Below are 13,506 nucleotides of genomic sequence, written 5' to 3' on the forward strand. Positions count from 1 at the left end.
TTCCAATAGTTGCAATGCGTGTGAATATTCTCTCCCAACCCGATTCGTTATTTCTCTCCTAAGTTCATCTTTTCTACTAAAAAAAACAAAACAACAACAGCAAAAAGAAAAAACATAAAGAAAAGGCAGTTTTCCTGGCGTCAGGGCGAACGCTCAGTGCCTGGCGGCGGCTGCAGCAGCATCACGCGGGTGGCGCTCGCCCCCCTCGGACTGCGGGTCGCCGGGAAAGGGGACGCCCCGCAGGTGAAGGCGCTGGGAGTCGCGGACGCGCGGCGCCCCCCGCGGTCCCCGCCCCGCTCCTCCTCCTCCTCTTCCTCCTCCCTCCCCCCTCCCCCCGCCCCGCGCAGGTGGCAGGCCGGCCGCGCAGCGAGCGCACTTCCGCCCGCCGCCGCCAGGGGCGCCCGGGGCCGCGCGAGCCCGCAGCGCGGGCGCGGGGAGGGCGGGGGTGGGTGTGGCCGCAGGTGGGGCGCCCGCCCGGCGGCCGCGCGGGTGCGCAGAGCGCGGAAGCGGCGGCGGCGGCGGCGGCGGCGGCGGCGGCGCGACCCCGGCCGGGAGCGAGCGGGCAGAGGCCCGCGCGGAGCGGCTGCCGGACGCCTCGGGTGCTGGGGCGGGGGGACCATGGACCGTGCGGCGGGCGCCGTCCTCGGGATGCTCCTTCTTTTGTCTGCTCGGCCGTGGAGCACGGCGGTGGCAGGGAGCCCTTGTGAGTACGGCACATCTTTTCCAACTTGCGTTGACAACTTAGAATTTGTGTTTTTATTAGTAACGAGTGTTTGCAGATGGCAGCGCTGGCGTGTTTGGGAAAAGGAGGCATTCCAAAAAAAAAAAAAAAAAATTCTCTCCAAGTACCAGCGCCAAGATAGGAAGGTTTCTCTTGCATTTTCCCTCCTGCCAAGTCTGAGATGCAGCAAAAGCCTGTGTTTGACTTTTTTTTTTTTTTTTTTTTTTTTTTTTTTTTGCCGGCGAGCTGAATCTTCCCTGAGAAAGCTCAAGTTTTTAGTAAAACCTGCAGCGGGCATGAGAATACCGAGGCGCGGAGAGTCCGGCGGGAGAATAGCTTCAGAGGAGGGGAGGCCAGCAGGCCGGCGTGGTCATTTATCTCCTTGAGGTGTACAGGCGTTGGGGAGGAAGCGTGTCAGCGCGAAGCGGCGGGTCCTGCATTAGCGCACACGTTTGCAGTGGGCGCTCTGCGGAATTCGGGGCGCCGCGGCGCCGCCCACCCTGCCTCGGAGGGTCCCCGGGATTCCGGGAAGCCGGACCCCTCGCGAGGTAAAGGGAGAGACAGCCTGCCTTCCAGGCTCCTGTCATCCGTGCACCTGCTTGTGTGTGGTGACGTGCGTGTTTCTGCTTTTGTAGGTTCCCTGAGGCTACGGTAGCCTCTGGGTCCCGGGCTGGCTGCCGCTGAGTCCCCTCGAAAGATGCTTGCTAGCCCGCCTCGCGGTATCTGACTCTGGAAATCAGGAGAAGTTTGAGGAGTGTTGTTCAGATTGACATCTCTCTCCATCCAGGGCTTTTCTTGCCTTGATGGATTTTAAGGAACTCTCCGTCCTCCCCCCCCCCCCCCCCCTTCCCTTCCTGTCCCATCCGCCTAAAGAAAATTAAAAAAAAAAAAAAAAATTAGGTGTAGGGCTCCGGACAAGCTAGTAATACATTTCAAGAAAGTGCTAGCAGGCGTGTTCAGAAACCGACTTTGCTGCTGGGTGTCCGGATTTAGCTCTTGGGGCCCCACCTCTGTCCTCACTGGGAAGCCGGCTAAAGTGGGAAGCGTTGCACGTAAGGTTACCTTCGCGCCCATTCGTGCACGGATGCCGCGGGGCGGTGAAGGTTTTGCGGTGTCACGGTCTAGTATCAGCTTATTTAATGCCATGTCGTGTGTGTGTCACTCCTCAAAATGAGCCTTAGTCTCCTTGAAGCAGATACTGCCCCGCGTTTCAGACACAATTTTAATTTAGCTTGGTGGGACAACTGCTCTGAATTAATTAAAACGGGGGCGTTTACATACAGTCAAATCCTTAAATCCTTCGGCAGAGCACTTGTTATTGTGCTGAGAAATTCAAAATGACTAGTACTAAGTGATTTGCTGGTATTCGTACATTGGAGAATAACTCAGCGTACTTACTCTGAGGTACCATTAAAAAGTCACCGGAGGTCACTCCCACTTCAAGGAAACGTGGCTAAGAAAATCCTTCCCAGGAGAGAAAGCAGAGGGCCGGCTCCTTAGTGGTGGTTGCAGCCTATGGGCAAGATCAGTGGTATTTATTTTCACTTAGTATTTTATTCCCTGAAATCCACGTAGGTATCGTGTTCTTTCACACAGAGCGTCCTTCTTACAAGGCACCTGCTCTGGGGTGCTCTGTGACTGATTATCCATGCAGGTTCCCGTGTCTGAATTGGATGTGTCCCGAGCTCAGTCCCCCTGGGACTGAGTCTCTGGGTGACTCTTCAGATGTTGATGCTGGTTTTTTTGGCCTCTCAGCCTCGTGTACTTAGGTGTATTTGGGACTCTTATCAAAAGTTCCATAAATTAAAGAACCTATGTAAATCTGCATTGCTAAGGACATTTTATTTATTTATTTATTTTTATTTGTTCAATATATGAAGTTTATTGTCAAATTGGTTTCCATACAACACCCAGTGCTCATCCCAAAAGGTGCCCTCCTTGATACCCATCTCCCACCCTGCCTTCCCTCCCACCCCCCATCAACCCTCAGTTTGTTCTCAGTTTTCAAGAGTCTCTTATGCTTTGGCTCTCTCCCACTCTAACCTCTTTTTTTTTTTTTTTTTTTCTTCCTTCCCCTTCTCCATGGGTTTCTGTTAAAGTTTCTCAGGATCCACATAAGAGTGAAAACATACGGTATCTGTCTTTCTCTGTGCTAAGGACATTTTAGATAACTAAAGTTCAAGTCCTTGATGGGATCGCCACAAAGATGACCCTCTTCAAGGGTCAAGTATATATTTAAATGACTTTGAAGATTCACAGGGGCCCACCCAGATGGCGTTTGATAATTTCCCAGTAATCCCCTTTGGCATCATGTGTAGCAGTAGATGGAAATGGTGAATGAATCTCATGCCTGAATTAGCTAATTTGCCGGATTCAGTTTTTCTTTAACTCCAGCATATTTGGGAAGTGTGTGGTCGATGTGTGTGCAAGCAGGGTACATCAAACATGGATTTGTAATCTCTTATCACTAAATCAAGGCAGAGGGGTCTTTTTTTTTTTTTTTTTTTTTTTTTTTTTTGTTCTGTCCCATCATTTGAGAAATTCTAGAGAGGAGTTTGCCAGCAGTGTGGGATTTAAGCTACGAACAAGAAATGGCGAACATCAACATTGCTCAAGAAATTTTAAATCAGGAAATGACACACTGGAGGGAAGATGTTTCTAAATGGCCATGACCATGGGCTCGTTTTCTTGTTCTGTATTCTCCGTCTTTTTGAAGATAAAGCAAGTGGAATGAACTGCCTCCTCCAAAATATGGCCACGGACTTGATATTTAGAAAAAAAAATGTGAACATCTGTCTAGTCTGCCTTTTAGAACCCTCCGTCCCAAGTCAAGACGAGAGTGTTCTAATGTGATCTGTCCTCTGAAATAACTCAAGAGGGAGGTTATAATACAGGTTTCCAAGTTAGAGCCCTGCTTTCTAGAAGTTGTTATGTAGGCTGTTGCCTCCTTTAATTCTTCCCAAGCGCCACAAATGGAAGAAGGCAATAGCTCTCTGTTTTAGAATTATTCTTGTAAATCCACGACTCCTTTATGAATTTCAAGACCTTTCTGGAGGCAGAAGAGATATGATCTGAATATGAAAATGTCAACATTTTGATTGTGTATTTAGTGTTGTAAGCCTGTTTCCCGGATTGCACCTCAGTCTGAGGGGTAACGTTCACCCCCTGCCCACTTAGGAACAACACAAGTCAAAGTTAATGTACAGCTGAATTATTTTCCCCGTGTAAGTAAGGTACAAGCTGTGGCTGATAGCTGATCTCCACCCCCCCCCCCCCCCCGCCATCTCCACTGAATAAGGACAGATGCATATGTTAGAAACTTCATTCGTTGATGGTGATTATTTGTGATATAAATGATGACATTTTTACAGATCCCGGGATTCAGTTTAGTGAGTATGACTGACTTGTTCTTCCTTCGTTAAATCTCAGTACTTGTAATTTTCTCTAGAAGCTTCCTTGTGATTCCTTCCCCTGTCAAAAGCACCCTTCTCGTTTCAAGGAAAAAAAAAAAAAAAGATCTATTTCTGGCCCACTGCAGGTGGGGTATACACTTTGAATTGCCCTTGCAGGGGTGATAATGTAAATTTGTTTTTCTATATTGACACCTGTCCTCTTCCCCATTAAATCCTAGACCAGAGAGGTCTCTGACCATGAAAGGGGGTGTGGATCGAGCCCATTTTGTTTGCCAGCGTGGGAAACAAACCCGTGACCTTCACAACTACCTAGTGTTTGATCTAAGCGATAAACACGTTAACACCTCAATTTGAAGATTTGTACCGGAGTTGAACCCTTTCTTCGTTCGAGCCTAAGCTTCTTTATGTGCAGAAGCATTACTGTATCTTCTTTGATGAAAGTGCATTCATATAATCCCGTGATAGAAATTATCGCCCAATAGTATCCTTTTGTAATATGAATAACATACATAGTTTGATGTAATAGTGAGACCGTTGAAGTATATGAATTATCCTAACTTGGTGACATGATTAACCTTAATAATTTGGTATAAAAATATATGCATGCAGACTGGGTGACTGGACATAATGCTACAGTTGCTAAGAAGTATGAAATCACGAGCACTTATTTAAGCAAAGTATTTGTCGTATATCTCTTCTCGAGGGTTTTGTTTTTCAGAAATAGTGGACGCAGATTCTTTGTAATTATTTGCTAAGCGTCATCAAAATTCTTTATTGCTAACTGAGCCTACTCAATCTTCCAGTAATGTCATGAGTGCTAAGAGGCTCAAGGTAGTCGACAAAGAAATTTCGCCTTGGCTATTACGGACTAAAATCCTTCCAGTATTTTAATAGGCTCAGGCTTTTCTTTGCCTTAATAGCATGCTCAGTGCTTGTCTAGAGTGAGTCCAGTCTTCCAAGTTAATCAGCCTAGGGTGTCAGAGGGTGTGCCCGAGGAGCAGGTGAATGGGGAACCCATTCTCGATGCAATGAAACGTGTTGGGGAAAATGAGCCCAGAATATGGGGATGTGTGTTTTAGCAGAAACTGGAGCTGAGAGTTTTTTGGAAAGAGCCTTCCACAAACTAGTAAATAGATCCTTAGTTATAGTATTTGAATACACTTCCCAGAAATACTGAGGTGAAGGTGCTTTTCAGAAGCAGAGGGAAAACAAAAACATCTTCTCTCCAGAAAACTTGCAAAGTCCATGGTGACTGTCAGCACAAAGTGACAGGCAAGAACAGAGCTGGCTGTTTTGGGGGTTGACACTTACACGATTTTGGAAGATTCTCTAAGCAAAAATAAACGAAATAACCCTGAGGACATATCATCGGTGACCCTCCCAAGCCTGGAAGGGTGTTTTGGGGAGAGGACTGGAGGTCATGAGAATCCACTTTTTTGAGTTGATTTCGGAAAAAAACCCAGCGCATTCAAAACTACTTCATAAGGGACATATTCACTGACAAAAACGTCTCAACTGAACAGATTTCAAGTTGAAATTTTCTCCTTAAGTCAAAATTAGACTTTGAATGTAAAAGTATAGAATAGCTCCAACAATTTGGAAGTAATAGACCCAAGGTTCTTCCCCCCACTTCCTTTTAGAGCCTTTAAAAGGCTTGGCTTCCACATACAGAATTCTTCAGAGTAGCTTCTGCAGGGTCCCCTTTGCACCTGCCTGTCACCTGTGACCTGCTGTGTTGCGGATTGCTTTGGGCGTCGCTTGCTTTGTGTTGAATAACTTTTAAAAACGAAATTATTAATGTCGGCCTTTTTGTGAAAGGCATTAGACTAAATGTAAAACGTTCTTTCAAAGTAGACATCCTTGTGATTCCTAGTTTGAATTTTATGGCATAGGATTACACGCTTTAAAAATGTCTTGGGGCGCCTGGGTGGCTCCGTGGGTTAAGTGTCCGACTTCGGCTCAGGTCATGATCTCTCGGTTTGTGGGTTCGAGCCCCGCATCGGGCTCTGTGCGGACAGCTCGGAGCCTGGAGCCTGCTTCGGATTGTGTCTCCCTCTCTGTCTGCCCCTCCCTCCCCCTCTCTAAAATAAATAAGCATTAAAAAATGAAAACAAGTCTTTGATCACGCGTTAAGAAAAATTATACACAGCCTGTAAATACTGCGAAAAGAGTGTGACACCATGACCTTTTTACTGTTACACAGAGCATTGTTTAATGCCCACATGATAGTTTTAATTATTCAGAAGAACGCACCCATGCCTGACTTGGTAATTTACTATTTGACCAGAGCTTGGACACTAAGATGTTACAAGTTAAATTGATTTTTTTTTTTTTTTAGGTTCGAAGGGTAACTACAAAGATTTTATTGCACGCTAGCGCAGTCGTAGGACAAAAAAATGGTGTAATGTATCTTCTGTGGGCTGTGGCTTTTATCACTCGGTGGCACTCTGATAAGATGCTCGCGGAGGGTGTGCTACCTCTAACTCAGAGAGAGAAACACGAGAAGAGTTTGCTTTTTTAACCGGCAAACATAATATTTTTGAACGCATCCTTTCAGGGGATGTGGTAAATAGTGCGCCACATACTCAAATTCATGTCTTCCTGAGTTTTATTGAGATGTGGCTTTCCGATACTCCCCCACTGGGGGTCCCATCAGCGAATCCGCGTGGTGGTTGTCCACGGAGGAGGGATTCCCATGCCCAGTGTTCGCGGGGCCACCGCTAGGGGTTGGGGGGGGGATGTGGCCGGACAACCTTGCTGGAATCTGTAGTGGTCCTGTAACCTCAGGCGCTGTGGCTGAGATCTAATGTCCCACGTGCCCCCGTCATTCCCATCCATTGCTCGGGGTGTTCAGGACCCAGCCGAAGATTTCTCGGAGCTTGCGAACAAGCGGGGAAATTACAAGCTTGCATGACAGCAGGAGTGACCGGTTGCCCTGCGACATTAACTGAGGCGCTGCCTTCAGGACTCATGGTTCTAATTAATGTGTGTGTGTGTGTGTGTGTGTGTGTTTTTAAAAATTTTAACATCTATAAATCCCCAGGCAACCAGAGAGCTTGATAAAGTTAAGCTAAGCACACTGTTTCTGGGAGTGGGGAACCGACGGCAGGGGTGGTGGGGTGACCGCTGTGTGTGTGTGTGTGTGTGTGTGTGTGTGTGTGTGTGTGTCCCGAGGTCCAGGTATGCAGGATGGAGTCATTTCTTACCAGCTACTGTGTAAAATGGATATTCTCCGGTTTGGATTTCTGAGTGTGTGAGCAATTAAGAAATACGACATCCGCCCTGTCCCCGTTGATCTCACGGGTGCTGGGTCCCCTGGAGCTGGTACACAGCCGTCCCCATCTCGCAGCCCCTACCCTGTTCTGGTCCCTGGGAAGAGTTTACCAAGGAAGCGCTGGTAGGGTTTGGATTTAAAGGCCAGTAGATACACGAATTTCTAGCATTTTAGCATTAGAAATTTTAGCATTCTAATAAAATTCTAATTTTAGCATTAGAAAATAATGCAATAATTTGATTCAGATCAAAGAAAGTCATTTTCATCAAAACCACTATTATGGAAGAAAATATATGTATTTTCTAAATGTTTATTTATTTTTGAGAGAGAGAGACAGAGCACAAGTGGGGGAGGGGGAGAGAGAGAGGGAGACACAGAATCTGAAACAGGCTCCAGGCACTGAGCTGTCAGCGCAGAGCCCGACGTGGGGCTCGAACCCACGAACCGTGAGATCATGACCTGAGCTGGAGTCGGACGCTCAACTGATTGCACCACCCAGGCGCCCCTGGAAGAAAATATTTAAAGAACTGTGATCGATTTTAATGTCTCAGATTTGGCAGATTTAAGAAAAATAATACATGTCTGTAGACATCTGTTCAAATGTTTTGAGATTATCAAGATTAAGGATTTATTGTGTAGCTTTACATTTGCCATGTTTTTGATGTCTAAAACTTGAGAATGATGGAGGCGCCTGGGTGGCTCAGTCGTTTAAGCATCCGACTTAGGCTTAGGTCGTGATCTCATGGTTTGTGAGTTCGAGCCCCATGTGGGACTCTGCTGACGGCTCAGAGCCTGGAGCCTGCTTTGGATTCTGTATCTCCCTCTCTCTGCCCCTCCCCTGCTCATGCTCTTCCTGTCTTTCTCTCTCAAAAATAAATAAACATTAAAAAGATAAAAAAAATAAAACTTGAGAATAAGAGCATTGCGACATTAACGGTATTACAACATGAAGAGAAAAAATAAATAGCTGTGTACTGTCATCAGGCAAGCTAGCCAGTCTGTGATGTGATTCTTAGACTTCTTGTTGAGTTGATTCCCCGTGAGCCTTGACATTCTCAAGCACATCCTTTTCTATGATGTGGAATGTGTAGGCAGTGCTAAGAGTTAAAAAAAAAAATTGGAGGGCTCAAGGAGGGTAGGTTGGTAGAGTTTAAGGTGTATTTCAGGGAGTTTAGGGGAGCAAACACCAAAATTAGGCTTTCTTAAAGAATCACGAACATTTCTGAAAATAAATTTTGCAGACATAGAACCCAGGAGAGTCGACAGATACCAAAGTCTGTTCCCTGTTAGGGAAAGGCAGATGATCCCTTCTGACTTACAGTGCAAGGCTAAGAAAGCACGATGTTGGTTTTCTGGATCATAAGAATAAAATTTTGATCGTAAGAGTTTATTATTCTTTGTCATGATGAGCTTCTGATCTGCTTTAGTAAACCCGAAAACCTGGTCTTTGACAAATTTACATCACTGCTGATGATCGATTTTACTCGTTCTCCTTGTAAGCGATGAGACTCATTTGTTGGAGGACAGGTTGCACATTTGCCTGGAAAAAAGATCCTTTCCCTCGTGAATATTGTTTTAAAGTGAGGCAGGAGGGAGTGGAGGGCTAGTGTTTGCTTTAACATGAAAAAGACACCGATGTTGTTAATCGTGACTCTGTTCTCCAGGATGAGGCTGGGCAGCCCCCCCCCGGTCCCCCACACCCCCACTCCAGGAGCCTCCAGGAGCACCTTCCTCCTCCATTGTCTTGGACAGAGGAAGACTGGGCTGTGAGGCCAAATGTCTCCCTGGGTTGACTTGGGTGGACTGGGCTGTCCCAAGAGGTGTCCCTCTGCCTTCGCTGCTGCCCATGGGATCAGCACTGAGGGGGAGGGTGGCAGTGAGGAGGAGAAGGTTGCATGTGCCCAGGAACACTTTTTAGGACTCAGTGGTTGTTGGATTTTGTACGTCGACTAGAAAGAAACGGGGCGGGGGGTGTCAGGATTAGGTATTGGCAAGCATCTTTCAGTTACAAGTGAACAGAAGACAAAATCCAATGGACTTAAACCAAAACGGGAATAGTCGGTGCACATCATTTCATTTCAGGCAAGTTGGAGACACTTGGTGACACTGTGCCACGAGGGCTGGCCTCTCTTCCTCTTTCGGCTCCGGCTTCCCACGTTGGCCGGAGGCTCAGGCAGCATTCTGTGTGGCAGCTCCATGGCCAAGGTCGAGCTGTCTGGGCAGCGCTGTTAGAGGGAATGCCTTCCCCTATTTGGACTGTGGCCCTTATCGCTCTGAAGCAGTGAGCACTTATTTATTTGTTCATTCCCTTGTTCCAAACTCCAAGCAAGCAGGGACTGCTTGAGGGAACAGGGGTAGTTCGGAGACAGGGGGCTGCAGGGTAAGTACAAAGGTGAATGATTCTCTTTCCCAAAATGCCAGCAAAATCCCCAGACCTGACTTGCGTTGTCTCTTCTGAGTTGGGTAACCGTTCTTCCCCGGGGACTGTGACAGGAGGGGGTGGCCTCCTGACTGACCAGGGGTGGGGCCAAGAAGTGACCGGGACTTGGTCCTTGACCGGGTGCTTTGCCTGCATCTCTTGATGAGAAAGTGAAATGCACCATCCATTTAGGTAATTAGTTTAACATCTATTATGAAAGCATTGGCTTTGGGGCTCTTATCTGCTTCATACAACAGATGGCTGGTTACGTGTATGCCTCCTTCATTAGATTTTAAACTTCCTGAGAACAGAATCACATTTCTTTGTCCCTACAGTTCTGCTGATGGTGCTCTGTAAGTATTTACCAAAAAAAGAGAGAAGAAATTAGTATATTGAAAATACGCTAGTTTGAAAGTATATGGTGAAATCATGGAGAATACTCCTGTGTATTTTATAATCATTTTGCAGGTAGCCTAATAAAAAATTAATTTTCACGTTAGTATCCCCAAGCTCACCATTTGTCCGTGGAAAGATCCACTGGCTGATTTTCAATGTTTCATTTTCTTTCGGTAGCAAAACGCATGACATAATTTCTGCCCCGAGGCTTTGATGAGAGGCATGGTGCATGTTATAAAAACCGCTGGGATTGAGGAGGGCACCTGTTGGGATGAGCACTGGGTGTTGTAGGGAAACCAATCGGACAATACATTTCATATTAAAAAAGAAACAAAATGCTGGGAGCCCCCGAGGGAGCACTGAACAGGCCAGGTGTCAGGGGCGCTACCCAGGACCGGTGAGCAGGAAAGAGGAGGCCCCTGGGCAGGGGCCGTTAGACAAGATGTCTGTTTCTAGGGAGATCCTAGATCAAGTGTGAGCCGGGCTCCGTAGTTGGGGTCTGAAACAGGTGTTTCAGCAACGTGTACCTGGAGTTCTCCAGAAGCCTGGTTTATCAACTAGATAAGCGAAGCGGCATTTAATCCCGGTGGGAAAGGCTGGTGGTGCATCGGGGCAGACAGATGGCCGTTGCACCTCAGTGTGGGTGTCCAGTTCTCTCCTTGGCAGCCGGGAGGCTGAATTCATTTGAGTCACAGCTGTCTCTGGCGTGGTGGCCGCGGACTCTGTGTCCAGTAACCTGTCGCGCCGAGAGGAAGCTCCCGGTGTGCCTTCAGACTTGATACCCCTGCCTGGTCTGGGCTGGGGGGATTTCTGAGTCTATTCTTGGATGGTCCTTACTGCCAACAAAACCTGCTGTTATCGGCCATTCTTATGACTGGCTAGCTCAAGGGCATGACGACATGTAATTATCATCTCTACTTCCAGACAAACATCGTTTCTAATTTCATCTTCAGAATTACGGAGCGGGGCACCGTGGAGGTGTATAAACGAAGATGATTCCAGCAGGCTTCTTTCAAGTAGCATAAAACGATAAAATCCAACAAATGCTTTAAAGTCATGGGCCACGCTTTCAGACAGGTGAGAGGGAGAGGTCATTTGAAGTATAGCTAACACACAGCGTTACGGTAGTTTCGGGCACACGGCGTGGTCATTGGATAACTCCGTACCTTGCGCCAGGCTCGCTCGAAGCAGGGCGCCTGTCTGTCACTGTACAACACTGTCACAAGACCACTGACCACCCCCCGGGCTGTACCTTTCAGCTCATGACTAATTCATTCCATCCCTGGAAGCCTACACCGTCCACTTCCCTTCGTTCATTTTGTCCTCCCCGCTGGCAACCACCGATTTGTTCTTTTTTTTTTCAACGTTTTTTTTTTTTTTTTTTTTTTTTATTTATTTTTGGGACAGAGAGAGACAGAACATGAACGGGGGAGGGGCAGAGAGAGAGGGAGACACAGAATCGGAAGCAGGCTCCAGGCTCTGAGCCATCAGCCCAGAGCCTGACGCGGGGCTCGAACTCACGGACCGCGAGATCGTGACCTGGCTGAAGTCGGACGCTTAACCGACTGCGCCATCCAGGCGCCCCATGTTCTTTGCATTTATGGGTCTCTTTCTACTTTTTTTGTTGTTGTTCTTTTTTTTTTTATATTCCACATATAAACGAAATCATATGGCATTTGTCTTTTTTTGTCTGACTTATTTCACTTGGCATAATGCCTCCTAGGTGCGTCCGTGTTGTCACAAATGGCAAGATCTCATTTTTTTTTTTAAAAATTTTTTAATGTTTATTTTTGAGAGAGAGAGAGAGAGAGAGAGAGGGAGGAAGGGCTAGAGAGAGAGGAAGACACAGAATCTGAACCAGGCTCCAGTCTCTGAGCTGTCAGCACAGAGCCCGACGCAGGGCTCAAACCCATGAACTGCGAGATCGTGACCTGAGCCGAAGTTGGACTCTCAACTGACTGAGCCACCCAGGCGCCCCAAGATCTCATTCTTTTTTATGGATGAGTAATATTCCTTTGTATATGTACGTTATGCACACACAAGCATACCACATCTCCTTTATACATTAATTTATCTATTGATGGACACTAGGGTTGCTTCCATATCTTGGCTATTGTAAATAATGCTGCTATATACATGGGGGGGTACATATATTGTTTTGAGTTAGTATTTTATTTTTCTTCGAGTAAATACCCAGTGATGGAATTACTGGATCGTATGGTATTTCTGTTTTTAATTTTTCTTTGAGGAACCTCCATACTGCTTCCGCAGTGGATGCACCAATTTACGTTCCCACCAGCAGTGCACGAGGGTTCCTTTTTCTCCACAGCCTCACCAACGCTTGTTTATTTCTTGTCTTTTTGGGTTTGGCCATTCCGACAGGTGTAAGGTTTTGGTGTGCATTTTTCCAAATAAGAGTGATGTTGAGCATCTCATTTCGTGGGTCCGTGGCCATCTGGATGTCTTCTTTGGAGAAATGTCAGTTCAGGTCCTGTGCCCATTTTGCATCAGATTACTTATTTATTTATTTGGTGTTGAGTTGCATAAATTCTTTATGTGTTTTGGATATTGAGCCCTTACCAGGTGTTTGCAAATATTCTCTTTCATTCAGAACGTTGCCTTTTCATTTTGTTGATGGTTTCCTTTGTTGTGCAAAGGCTTTTTGTTTTAGGGTAACAAATTTTATGCTTTTATTTCCCTTGACTCAGAAGACGTATCTAGAAAAATGTTTCTGTGGTGCCTGGGTGGCTCAGTCGGTTAAGCATCTGGGTTGTGATTTCAGCTTAGGGCGTGATTTCACAGTTTGTGGGTTCGAGCCCCGCATCAGGCTCCGTGGTGACAGTGTGGAGCCTGCTTGGGATTCTCTCTCTCTCACTCGCTCTCTGCCCCTCCTGTGTGTGCTCTCTCTCTGTCTCAGAATAAATAAAATAAACATAAAAAATTATAGAAAAATGTTTCTAAGGTTGATGTCCAAGAGATTACTGCTTACGTTTTCTTCTTGGAGTTTTATGGTTTCAGGCCTCACATTTAGGTCTTTGATTCATTTTGAGTTTATTTTTGTATATAGTGTAAGCAAGTGGTCCAGTTTCATTCTTTTGCACGTAGCCGTCCAGTTTTCCTAGCGCCATTTATTGAGGAGACTCTCTTCCCCACTGTATATTCTTGCCTCCTTTGTGGTAGATTAATTGATCATAATCATGGGTTTATATCTGGCTCTGTAGTATATTGGCCTATGTGTCTGTTTTTTGCCAGTACCATACTGTTTTGGTTGTTATAGCTTTGT

The 13,506-nt window shown here is 46.4% G+C and overlaps 1 protein-coding gene across 1 annotated transcript in view; it reads left to right on the top strand.

Annotated features, from left to right (window-relative positions):
* Positions 1–672: 672 nt before the first annotated feature.
* LOC102954982 (contactin-associated protein-like 3) overlaps positions 673–13,506 on the top strand; it is a 194,794-nt gene continuing 181,960 nt past the window's right edge. Inside the window, exon 1 of the mRNA XM_042964400.1 lies at positions 673–703. The gene's annotated coding sequence lies outside the window, so the exon portion shown is untranslated. The remainder of the gene's footprint in view (positions 704–13,506) is intronic.

Source organism: Panthera tigris, chromosome D4 (assembly GCF_018350195.1).
Source record: "Panthera tigris isolate Pti1 chromosome D4, P.tigris_Pti1_mat1.1, whole genome shotgun sequence".
Taxonomy (NCBI): domain Eukaryota; kingdom Metazoa; phylum Chordata; class Mammalia; order Carnivora; family Felidae; genus Panthera; species Panthera tigris.